The 11,760-nt window shown below is 36.4% G+C and overlaps 1 long non-coding RNA gene across 1 annotated transcript; it reads right to left on the reverse strand.

The window, feature by feature from the left end:
• Window positions 1-904: 904 nt before the first annotated feature.
• On the reverse strand, window positions 905-10,729 carry LOC148781056 (uncharacterized). Its single transcript, XR_016060602.1, has 2 exons — window positions 10,231-10,729; window positions 905-6,660 (listed from the first exon to the last, which is right to left on the reverse strand). It is a non-coding gene; the product is annotated as an uncharacterized LOC148781056 (long non-coding RNA).
• Window positions 10,730-11,760: the final 1,031 nt, after the last annotated feature.

Here is an 11,760-nt window from a genome sequence, read left to right on the forward strand (position 1 = left end):
TCAGCTTTCCATAGGTAATTTTTGTTCCCATATCATTTCTTATATTGATAATCGTTAGATAGAAATATATCAATGATTTTCTCTTTTTTCTACTTGTGAAGCATTTCATAAAAAGAAATATGATCCTAGTGAATTTTTTTCCTTTGAGAGGTGGATACTTTGGTCTTCACAATAGTTAATTAGAAATTTCTCTTCGTGGTAAGTATGTGGATGTTGGGTGTATGTGGCCATTAAAAGCCTCACGAGTGTTTGCACATGAGCTTATTGATATAATGGAACATGTACTCAGTGGGAGTGTGCTTCTGTGTGGACTATACTAAGCAAACAATGTTTGTTGATACCGGATTGAGCTTTACGAGCTACGCCAGTCTGGGTGGGAAAAATCTATATTACCTGGGTATAGAGACTTTGAAAATCATCCTCCCTTTTAACCTACTTGCGCAAGGAAGGCCAGTGGATCAGGATGTCGGGCATCCCATTACATGCGTTGAAGGTGGATATCATTCAGATAGTTGCTAATAGATGTGGTGAATTTTGTGATGTGGATAAGGATTCTTTCAATGATGCTGATATGAGGTATGTGAGAGTCAGAATATGGAAGTTGTCTGGGGCTTTGATACCAAAATTAGTGAGACTGTAGGTGGGCCAAGAATCTTTTTCCATCATGGTTTCTTTAGAGCCGAAGGAGATGGTGAAGGCCTTTCCGGCTTTAGGAAATCACTCTGGATGTTGGTTGGAGGAAAACGAGTGGCAGATGGTCTCTCACAACAGTAGGAAAAGAAAATCTGGTGGTTGACCGTCGGGAATGACATAGCTAGCGCAGACGTCATAAAGGAAAAGGTTAGCAGGAGAAAATCAGAATTCAAAATTTAAAAATTCGTAAACGATGGATTTCAGTAAGCTGTTTTACGAAGAATACCAAGCTTTTTTGATTAATACTGGGTTCATTAAGTCAAAGATTAGGGTTGATGGGCATGGGGGTTCGGGTGATCCTGCGGGCTCACAGTACAACGCAAATATAAACCTTGCCAAAAGTGATGGGGTTGACGACGCATCTTTGCCAAAGGGATTTCTAGCATAGTCTTCAGAGCCGAGGAAGGCGGCTTTGAATGGTGAGCTGGCGGCCCCTATTATTTTGCCGGTTTTCTATGCCTTGGAATTGTCTCTTCAGGCCTTTCCAAAAGATGCAATTCCTTGCATGGGGCTTCATCGGTGTATCCTGATTGCAAAGGAAAAGATTTGTTTTTCATCCTTCTTGCTCTTTTGGTTTCAGGGCATCGTCTTTGCTCTTCTCTAGTTCTGCAAGTCTTGATTTTGTTGCAGGGAAGAATGTATCCCCTTGTGCATCATTGTGTTGCTAGGAAGGGTCGATCTCATCCGAGGCCTTCTTTTGACCCTCTTAATCCTTTGGCTATAGTTTTCATTGATCAAGTGGAGCTAGACAACCCTCTGTTATTGGAAGATGGCAAATTTCAACCTGATGAGATGGGGGAGGATCAGCCTTTGGAGGATTAGGGATTGGATCCCGAGGCAAATGAAAAGGACGTCCCTAACCATAGGATGGCTTTGGTGGAGGTCATCCTCCTCTCAATCTGGTTCGTCAAGATGATAGTCCTCTGTTGCTTCATTTTGTAGCTGATGGATCTCGGGATACCCGGATGCAGTCCAAATCAACACTGATTTTGTGGTGGTACAGGAGAACCCAGTGGAGAACAGGACTGCTACAATAGTGAATGATATGGGAGTGGACAATGAAGTACCGATTGATGTTATATTCAAGAAATCATTTGGAAAGAAAGTTGTTGATAAAAAGAAGGAGATGACGACCTTGGAAAGGAGCAGTTAACCTCCGACGGGAAGACTCCTAACAAAGAAGAAGGCAAATCAATGAAAGGTAAAGGTTCAGTGAAGGCAATGAGGTCTTCAGCAAGACTTATGGCTCGTGGTGTTCTTTATGGTGGTGATGCTGCTAAAGGAATTGCAATTCCATATGAAACTGTTATGGAAGTCAGCAGTGGAACTTCTTCATCTTCAGAGTTGTCTGCTTTGGAGGATGCCATGGACGAGGCAATGGAGAAAGCTATAATGTTAGAAGAAGTCTACTTGGAAACAAGTAGGGATGGCCAAGGTTCCTCTTCCTCTAAGCCTTTTTAATGTTAATCATCTCTTCGAATGTAAGGGGTTTGGGTGACCCCTTTTTTTGTTAGTAAATTTAAGCCATCAGTGCTCAAACATATGAAACCTCTTCCTCTAAGCCTTTTTAATGTTAATCATCTCTTCGAATGTAAGGGGTTTTGTTAGTAAATTTAAGCCATCACGGCTCAAACATATGAAATACAAGAGAGACCAGACTTTCAAGTCCCAATCTTTTTGGGGTCAAGGAGGTTTGGGGTTTTTGGGGTCAGGAAGGTTTGGGGTTTTGGGGCAGTAGACTTTTGGGATTGACGTTGTTAGGGCTTCAGAGGGACAACGTTACAATCTTTTCTTTATGTGAGTAAGGATATAACTTTTTGGTTATTGGTTTTGTGGGGCCCACTCCAAGATTTCAATGGGATTGATGAATGTTTAAGGGCCTCAATCTTTTGCTCTTAAAGAAATTTTCATTAATGAAATATTATAATTCTTGCTTAATTTTAACCACCCTATATATTTAGGGGGTCATTCCAATTTTGTCCGATGGCTAGATGAGAGCAATTATGAAGGACATATTACCTCAACTATGAGAATATTTAATGGGTTCATCGACACCCATTCTTTGATTGATCTTCCTATTTCGGGTATTGTTTTTACCTAGACCAATGAAAGTATCTCTAATCTGTCAATATCCAAACTTAATAGATTTTTGGTATCTAAAGATTAGTCGGAATTCTTTCCCCTTGTTACTCCGTTTATGTTTGAAATTGGATGGCTACAGGTTGAGATAATCAAAAGCACTTGGATGAATACTATTACTATTGGCTCTCTTGATTTCGAGCTACACAAGAAGTTATTAAACATCGAAGATAAACTTATCGTTTGGAAAAGAAACGAGATTGCACATCATAGGTAATATTGATGAAGTTCTGATGAATATAGAGTTGATTGATGACAATATTCATAGTGCTAGGGTATTGATGAATATAGAGTTGATTGATGACAATATTCATAGTGCTAGGGTATTGTCAGAGCAGTTGGTTATGGAGAGAAATGAGAAAATTAGTGCTCTTTAGGAACTTTAAAAGGTAAAAGAAGTGTATTGGAAGCAAATGTCTAGAAATAAATAGCTTAAAGAGGGGGATCTTAATATCAAGTTTTTCCATGCTATTGCTTGTGCTCGAAATAGGAAAAATGATGTTTCTGGTTTAGATGATTCATGGTATAGAGCCTGACGGTAGCAATGGAATGACTAGTGCTATTATTAGTTATTTTCAAAAACCTTCACTTCGGAGGTAGCAATGGAATGACTAGTGCTATTATTAGTTATTTTCAAAAACCTTCACTTCGGAAGTGAAGTTCACTCCACGATTAAGCAGGGTGGCTATTAAAATTCTCCCTATTAGTTCTCAAAAGTTTATTGGAGGTAGATATTACAATTGAAGAACTAAAGATTCTGTGCCAAGAGATAAGTCACATGGTCCAAATGGATTTGCTCTAATCTTTTCCAAAAGTTTTGGGATTTGATTTGGGGAGAGTTATTGGAGATAGTTAAGGGTTTCTTGAGAAGAGATGAATTATTGAAAGGGGTTAATTCTACCTTCGTTGTCCTGATTATTAAAAAGTATGTTATCACTAATCTAGGGTACATTAGACCCATTAGTTTTTTTACGAGTCTTTACAAAATTGTGGCCAAGGTGCTAGCTGAAAGACTGAAGGTTGTATTACCATTGATTACATAAGGGCCCCAATAAGCTTTGATCAAATATCGTTTTATTACAGACAGTGTATTGGTTGCTCAGGAGTGCATCCACTCAAGAATTTTGAGTAGCAATCTGGGGATAGTGATCAAGTTTAATATAGAAAAGGTGTAGGATAGGGTTGAGTGGGGAATTTTATTGGAAATCATGAAAAATATGGACTTCGGAGAGAAATGGAGAAATTGGATTTATGGTTGTTTGTCTTTTGCGTGTTTTACCATTCTCTACAAAGGGAGCCTCATGGGATTCTTTAATGCTTCTCGGGGTTTACGACAAGATGATCCTCTGTCTACATTTTTATTTACTATTTACATTGAGTGCTTTAGTCTTCTTATGAGGAATATAGAAAGCATGGGTCATTTTTCAAGGTTTCAAATGGCAAATGGGGGGCTGTGTATTATTCACTTACATTATGTTAATGACACCCTGCTTTTCTATGGGGCTAAGCTTAACCAAGTTAGCAATATTGAAACTTTTTTGCGATGATGTGAGATGGCTTTAAGGCTTAAGGTTAACTTTGATAAAACCTCAGTGATTGGGATCAATTGTGATGATTTTGTGGTCGTTGAACTTGCTGAGACTTTGGGATATAAGGTGGATCACTTTCCAATCACATATATGAGAATGCCGATCTTTGGCTTCCGCTGGAAGTTTGAAATAAAGTAAACCAAAGGATTCAATTTAAGTTGGATCTTTAGAAATATAAATACTTATCTCTGAGAGATAGGATCATCTTGGTGAGAGCGTGTTTGTTGAACTTGCCAATATATCAAATATCTATTCTGCAAATCGCTTCATCGGTAGGCAGGAATGATGAGGGATTTCTTAGGCTCAACTAATGTATCGAGAAAATTTCATCTCTTAACATCAAAAACAGAGAAAATTTCATCACCTAAGATGGGATAGGGTGTACACACCAAAAAGTGAGGGTGGTTTGGGGTTGAGGAAAATCAAACTGGTTAACCAAACCTTGCAAATGGTGGTGGAAAAGTTTGCAGTTAAAAGACTAGTTGTGGTATCAAGTTATTGCTGCCAAGTATAGAATTGATAGATTTGGTATGTAGATTGGCTTTAGGAATAGTAGAAATATATCTTATTATTGGAGATCGATTAATATGTGCAAAACGCTAGATCATCAAGATATTCATTGGGTGTGAAAAATCATATATCATTTTGGCATCATAAATGGTTAGGCACATCACCCTTGAAATATGTTTTCCGAATATTATTGAGCGAATGGATAACCCCAATGTTTCAGTTGCGGATATGTTTGAGATTAGGGGAAATCAGGTGTTTTGAAATTTAAACCTTCTTTATAATAGGATATCGGATGAGTATTTTTCTCAAACTTATTCTCTTTTGGAGATTCTGATTGATGTTTACATCTTTCAAGAAGCAATTGACGAGGTAGTTTGGGAGGTTGACAAAGATGGAATTTTCTCGATCAAATCTTAATTTCGTTTGCTTTTTTATGTTTCGTTTGCTTTTTTATGATCGACGGCGATGGTCGATGCCTGAAGATGCTAAAATATGGAAGTGGCCATTACCACATAAAATTCAAGCTTTTGTATGGATGGCGGTAAGGTGTTGACAGTTGATAATTTGATTAAAAGATGGAAGATTCTACCAAATATTGTGTAATGCTGATTGAGAAACAGGTGCTGACTTGTTTTTTCATTGTCCTTTCACTTATAGAATTTGGTGTTGGTTTTTCTCTCAAGTCGGGATAAGGATGGTGTTACCTCACCATGTTTTCGGGATAATTTCAAACTTATCTCTTTTTTTCTTGCCGCAAACAAGGAAGGTGATTTGACAAATTGCCAGAAGTGTGATTATGTGAGAGGTGTGGAAAGGAAGAAATAGAAGAACTTTTAATAAGATAGGTTTGTCTTTTGATAGGATTATGGATAAGATATTGCACCCCCTCAGGATGTGGTTATCTGTTATTAAAGTTGAGCCAAATATTTTGGAGGTAGATGTGACGATGAATTTACCAAATATGTTCAATATGGGTTTTATCAATTGTAGACCTAAAGGTCGATGGGTTCCGCCAATGGTGGAAGTTTCAAACTCAGCTTTAAAAGAATAGCTGAGCATGGAGTTGTGGGGAATTGGGAAGGAAGTATTGTGATTACATATGTTGATTCACTTAGAGAGAAAATAACCAATCATGCATAATTCCTTCATGGTAATCATGCATAATTCCTTCATGGTTTAAAGCTTTTAGTGGGCAGAAATTTCCTTAAAATATATATTTTATATTCATTTATAAATTTTAAAACTTCAAAAATAGTGTAGATCGACTGATCTATGAAAACTTAAAAAACTTGAAAATCTTGAAAATTGATGATTAAAAAATGAGTCACAAAATACTCTATTTCCAAAATTTGAAATCCATTTTTTTCTAATGTCTATGCATCTTGATATCAAGATGGTCAATTTGAACATATTTAAGTATCAAAACAACCTCTTCTAGTGAAACCTTTGAGGTAGACTCAAATTTGATTGTTTAGAGCCTCCACTCTATATAAACTATATATATATAAACTATATATATATAGAGTGAGAGAGCGAGAGTGAGAGAGCGAGAGAGATCGATCTTAAAGATTCGCAATCATAAATGACATATAACTTTAGATCTTGACTTCATGAATGACTTTCACCATCTCGACAATATCAAGTGTTGGCAAAATGGGGGAACAAAAGGGGGCATGTGAGGGCTTCACTTTTGAAAATCCAAGGCCATAGAATCCTTATGACTTCAAATCTTTAAATCAAACGTACAAACAAATATTAGTAAAAACCAAACAAAAATGTATAGAGACTTATTAAATAATAATAATAAAAAAATCTACGAAAATATCATTTATTTTTGATACAAAAAAATCGGTCCATAAGATTTTCATAGAGTTGTAAAAAAGTCATAAAGTGTCATTGACTAGTATCCAATAGTTAGGAACAAAATATGACCTCCATATAACGAAAGATAAATAGTCACATAATCCCATAACAAAAGAGCATACGTAGGAGATATATTTGTAAATTTCTCTGTACAAAAATACTTCAATATCAAGATTCATAGACCTTAATAGGAGCAAAATACCAGAATTCATAGACTAGAAAATCACGAGCATTTTGTTTTTAATAAGCCAGACAGGGCATGCCCCACCCTTGTGGGAATTAAATAAGCACCTCACCACATAGAGCATAATGAAGTACAAGTTGACCGAATTTAAATGAAATGCCAGAAAAACCCATAACACTAACCTAATAGCACTATCAATAGTCAGAATTAAAAAATGGGGCTTCTCAAATCAAGATGTGTGATTCCAATAGCAACCAGAATCACCACAATATCATTTCCCAAAACAAAGTGCGTGAAGCTCATGGCCAGGAAAAAAGGTAACCGGTTCATATGACAAGAGATCTCACTACTGGGTGAGGTTGGTATAAGGTCTCAATCTTAAACAATCATGGTAAGGCACACCCCAAAATCTCATTAAAAGATGTATATTCAGTGTCAAAGCTCTTCTTATATAGCCCAAAAGTCTACTTTTCATCCCTATAATGAAATTAAAAACTCCAAAATGATGTCAATTTAACAAATCTATTGATGCAAATTTAATAAATCTATAAACACTTGAACATCTTGAAAATAGACCGTTTAAATAATGTGTTACACAATGTTCTATTTTAAAAACTTGAAGTTCATTTATATATATATATATATATATATATATATATATCAAGGTCAAGATTATCAGTGGGAGAATTTTCAAGTAACAAAATGACCTTTTTCAGAGTGGTTTTTTAAGTGCACCGTACGTATAAGGTATAAGGTTGACACCTTATATAAACTTTTTCCAAATATCTAACACCCCATACAATAACAAATTGTTAAACAACCGTGAATATTGATGCCACGAAGAATGCGAATTTGCTAATTTGGGCAATCCATTAAGAAATAAGAAACTCATTCGCCGTATTTGAACCCAAAATATCACTCTTATATCCAAGGCCTCCATGATCTTCTCAAAATATTGTAGAGATAGACAATCACATTAGACGTACAATTTATTAAGTTTGTATAAGGAAGTGTTGTCAAATTCGATTCGTTGTGGGGTTTTTTTTCGGTTTGGCGGGAAAAATTAAACAATTTGGTGGGAAAAATTAAACAATTTGGTGCTTCAACGACTCAGAGGAAGACTTCATAATTTTTTTAAAAAAGTAATATAGATAACATATATATTTAGGGTACTGTTTGTACATACCTGAGGCTTTAAACCATAGCCACTAAACCACCCAAATAAAGCGCACCTTAAAATAGTTTTTTTAAATAGTCTTAAGAAATGTGGTTTCAATACTAAAAATCTTTATGATAGCCTTAAAATATATTTTCATCTTTAATTACAAATTTAATGCTTCACAAAAAAATATTTTCATATTTAAATACAAAATTTAAAGCTTTAAAAATAGTATAGATCGATCATATCTATCAAAACTTGAAAATCATGAAAATTAACGGTTCAAAATGCATTACAAGATGCACTATTTTCAAAACTCGAAATTCAAATTTTTTTTTTCATGTCCAGGTATCTTATCTTGACGTCGAGATGATCAATTTGAACATATTTGAGCATCAAAACAACATCTTTTGGTAATATTTTTTAAATGGGCCCAAATTTGATTTGTTAGAACCATAGCTCTATATAAGCTTTTTCCATATATTTATATATAAAAATATATTAAAAATAAAAAAACATTAAAAAAAAAAACAAAAGAAAAGACAATTTGTACGCTTCAGCCAAAGATTACAAAGCGGACCAAAGCAAATAATTGTATTTAAAACCAAAAAAATTGTGCTACTGCCGAAGCCGCTTCGAACGAAAAGGCCAATTCATGAATCAGCCAGAAGCAGGCCGAAGCTAATGCAACAGAGCTTTGCTTCACTACTGTCTAAGCCAAGATTTGACCTCTTCCGCCAAAGCAAAGTGGATTTGATTGCATTGGCATTAGTTGCCCACCTTATATCAGTGCGCGCCTAAATTTTGCGAGAAGATGCAGCTTTAAACTATTACCAATTGAAAATCACGATCATAGAATGTCCACAAAACTTACTACAAAATACACTGTTTTTAGGACTTACAAACAAATTCTTTATATTCATATGCCATGAGATCGAGATTATCACCTGAAAAGTTTTCCAACTTCAAAACACTCTCTTCTACTGAATTTTTAAAGTGCATATTCAACTTCAAAACACTCTCTTCTACTGAATTTTTAAAGTGCATATTCAACTTCAAAACACTCTCTTCTACTGAATTTTTAAAGTGCATATTACTTCCATGGCATAAAGTTGCAACCTTAAACTTTTCCCAATAGACCTTACAAATAGGCCTAACATATTCAAAGAAAAAGTAGATGCAAATAAAGGCCAAGAATCAAGGTAACAATCAATAAATGCATCACATACAACAACCAAATATTAGGTATACCCGAGTTGAAACACACATAATGGCATTTAAGTGCCAACCCAATGTTTGGATTAAGCTTTGCAAAAGCCACTGAGAGTGGGATTAGCATCATCTAAAACCCTAATTAGGATGGAAACTACCCAAGATTTCAAATTAAGGCAGTCCCAAACCAGCCCAAATTACAAGTGAAGGCATAAAATTGAGATCACAAGAAATCCCTAAAAGTTTTTAAGGTATCAGCAAAAGAATATGACCCCCAAATAATAGATTCAGGCATTTTGGGCGTGAGAGAGAGTTGGAATTTAGCTTAAGTAGGTAAAAGATGTTCCAAATCTAATATCAAAAGAGAAAACATGACAAATAAATTTAAGCAAGACAAAGGATAGTTTCCGAGCATTTGCAGAGAAAAGCAAGAAGAGAACATTAATGCAGGGAATTTTGATTGGCCAGGATGATTCCTGACCGTACCATTAGAAACTAATGCGAGATCTGAACCGCAAAACGATCAAAACAGAAAAAAAAAAAAAGAAGAAATTATTAAAATCTAAAAGACAACTTTAATGGAGAGAAAAATACAAAATCTCGAATCCGAAGAGTGGAACCCAAACTTCAGCTAAAACAGCGAAATCTTCCAATAAAATCTTAATAAGGACAGAATAAAAAGGAAAAAGTTAAAAAGAAAAAAAAAAGAAGCTTCTGTTAATTCTGTGCAGCATAAGATAAGAAGCACATCAAACAACTTCATCCGTTGATTCTGTATTCTAGCAGAATAAAAGAGTCAAACAAACTAGGAATTTAGAAGAAAAAAAAGATGAGAGCTGGAAAAGGAAATGTGTGTGGGTGAGAGAGTAGGGAATACTTACTTGAGAAGAAGTCGGATGAAGGTTACAGAGCAAGGAGAAACCGTAAAACTCAGGATAGATAGCGCCTCAACATTGATCTGAGTTATATATGCAGATTAAAAAGAGGCGCTATCCCTCCTGAGCTTTACCGATTCTCAACGCTTTCTTTGATTTCACGTCACCGGAAAAACCCACTTTACTGCACAATCTCTCACTCTCTCTCTCCTGTTCCTCTAGGTAGACATACAAGAACAACAAGATGCATTGTAAGAAAGGGACGAACAAATGAAAGCGCTATGAAGTTTCTCTCTCAAAAAATTGTAGAAATCGAGGATTTGAAGCAGTCCATAAGAAATAAAGGATGATCTCGAATAGAAAACATAAGAAGAACAGAGATTTCAGAATGATTCCCTCTGGAAAAAAACAAAGAGAAAGAAATATGAGTGAAGAGGCCGCTCTCTCTCTCTAAAACTCTCCGGCTCGTTTCCTTGCGCTTTCTGAAAAGAGAAGCGTGAGTGGAGGATGTGGGCTTTTCGAGGGAGAAGCGCATGCACATTTATAGGCGTGAGGATGGGCCACGTCACGTCACACCATCAAACAGAAAGGGTTGGAGATATATGAGAGAGAAAGGGAGTCGATAGATAGCTTGAAAAGGGGCTTTAGAGAGAGGAAGTGAGAGCAGCGCCACTAGAGAGAGAAAGTGAGAGGAACGGTGGCAGTAGAGAGAGAAAGTGGGGGCCTTGGAAAATGAAAAAGGTTTGACTAAGCAACGGTCTATACCTCTCTGCCGACTACGTACAACATACTCAACAATTTACCAAAATAGCTCCCTTCTTTTGTCCTAATCTTCTTCTGAGCCCTCCCACGACAACCTGCCACGTGTCAAAATCCAAAGGACCGGGAGACTGGACTTGCTCAGAATTGGTAATGGGTAGACGGTTGCGAGGGTAGAATGGGAAGACGTAAAAGGTTCAGGGCTTAATTGAGATTTGGGCATTGTCGAGGGCTTAGAATTGGAGAATACGACAAGGGTTGATTATTGGGGGAGATATATGCTAGGCAAGTGGGCGCGGAAAAGGCGCGGGGCGCCAAACCCAGAGGGCTCGTACTGGGCTCGTGGACAGAGCTTTCCTCGGAACTTGTGCCGATCCGTCTCGCTCGGGGGCCTGGCCATCTGCTTTTCTTTCTATATCTCTGAGCCCTACGGAAAAAGTGAGTCAAGCACCAATTATCGAGGGGCTACTTAATAAGGACAGATGCATCTTCAAATTTACCAGAATGACCCTGACTCAATGCTCAAGCGGCCGTTTCCATCGCAGTGATTGTAGACCAATTGTTTCATGCGGCCTGGACCGCATTTCTACAATATGCCTTTCATAGAGATAAGATGGATGGTATGCAAATCGGCGATCCATTTAAAATCAATCGCATCTACCGGTCCAAATGTTTTTTTAATATAATTACTATTTTTAGTTTTCAAAATTTATTTAATTTTCACATTCATGATATCCATGTTAAAAATTACATATTTTTTAAAAATTAGGATCAAAT

This window comes from Amborella trichopoda, chromosome 8 (genome assembly GCF_054954075.1).
Source record: "Amborella trichopoda isolate Santa Cruz 75 chromosome 8, AtrichopodaSantaCruz75HAP2 v2.0, whole genome shotgun sequence".
NCBI classification, from domain to species: domain Eukaryota; kingdom Viridiplantae; phylum Streptophyta; class Magnoliopsida; order Amborellales; family Amborellaceae; genus Amborella; species Amborella trichopoda.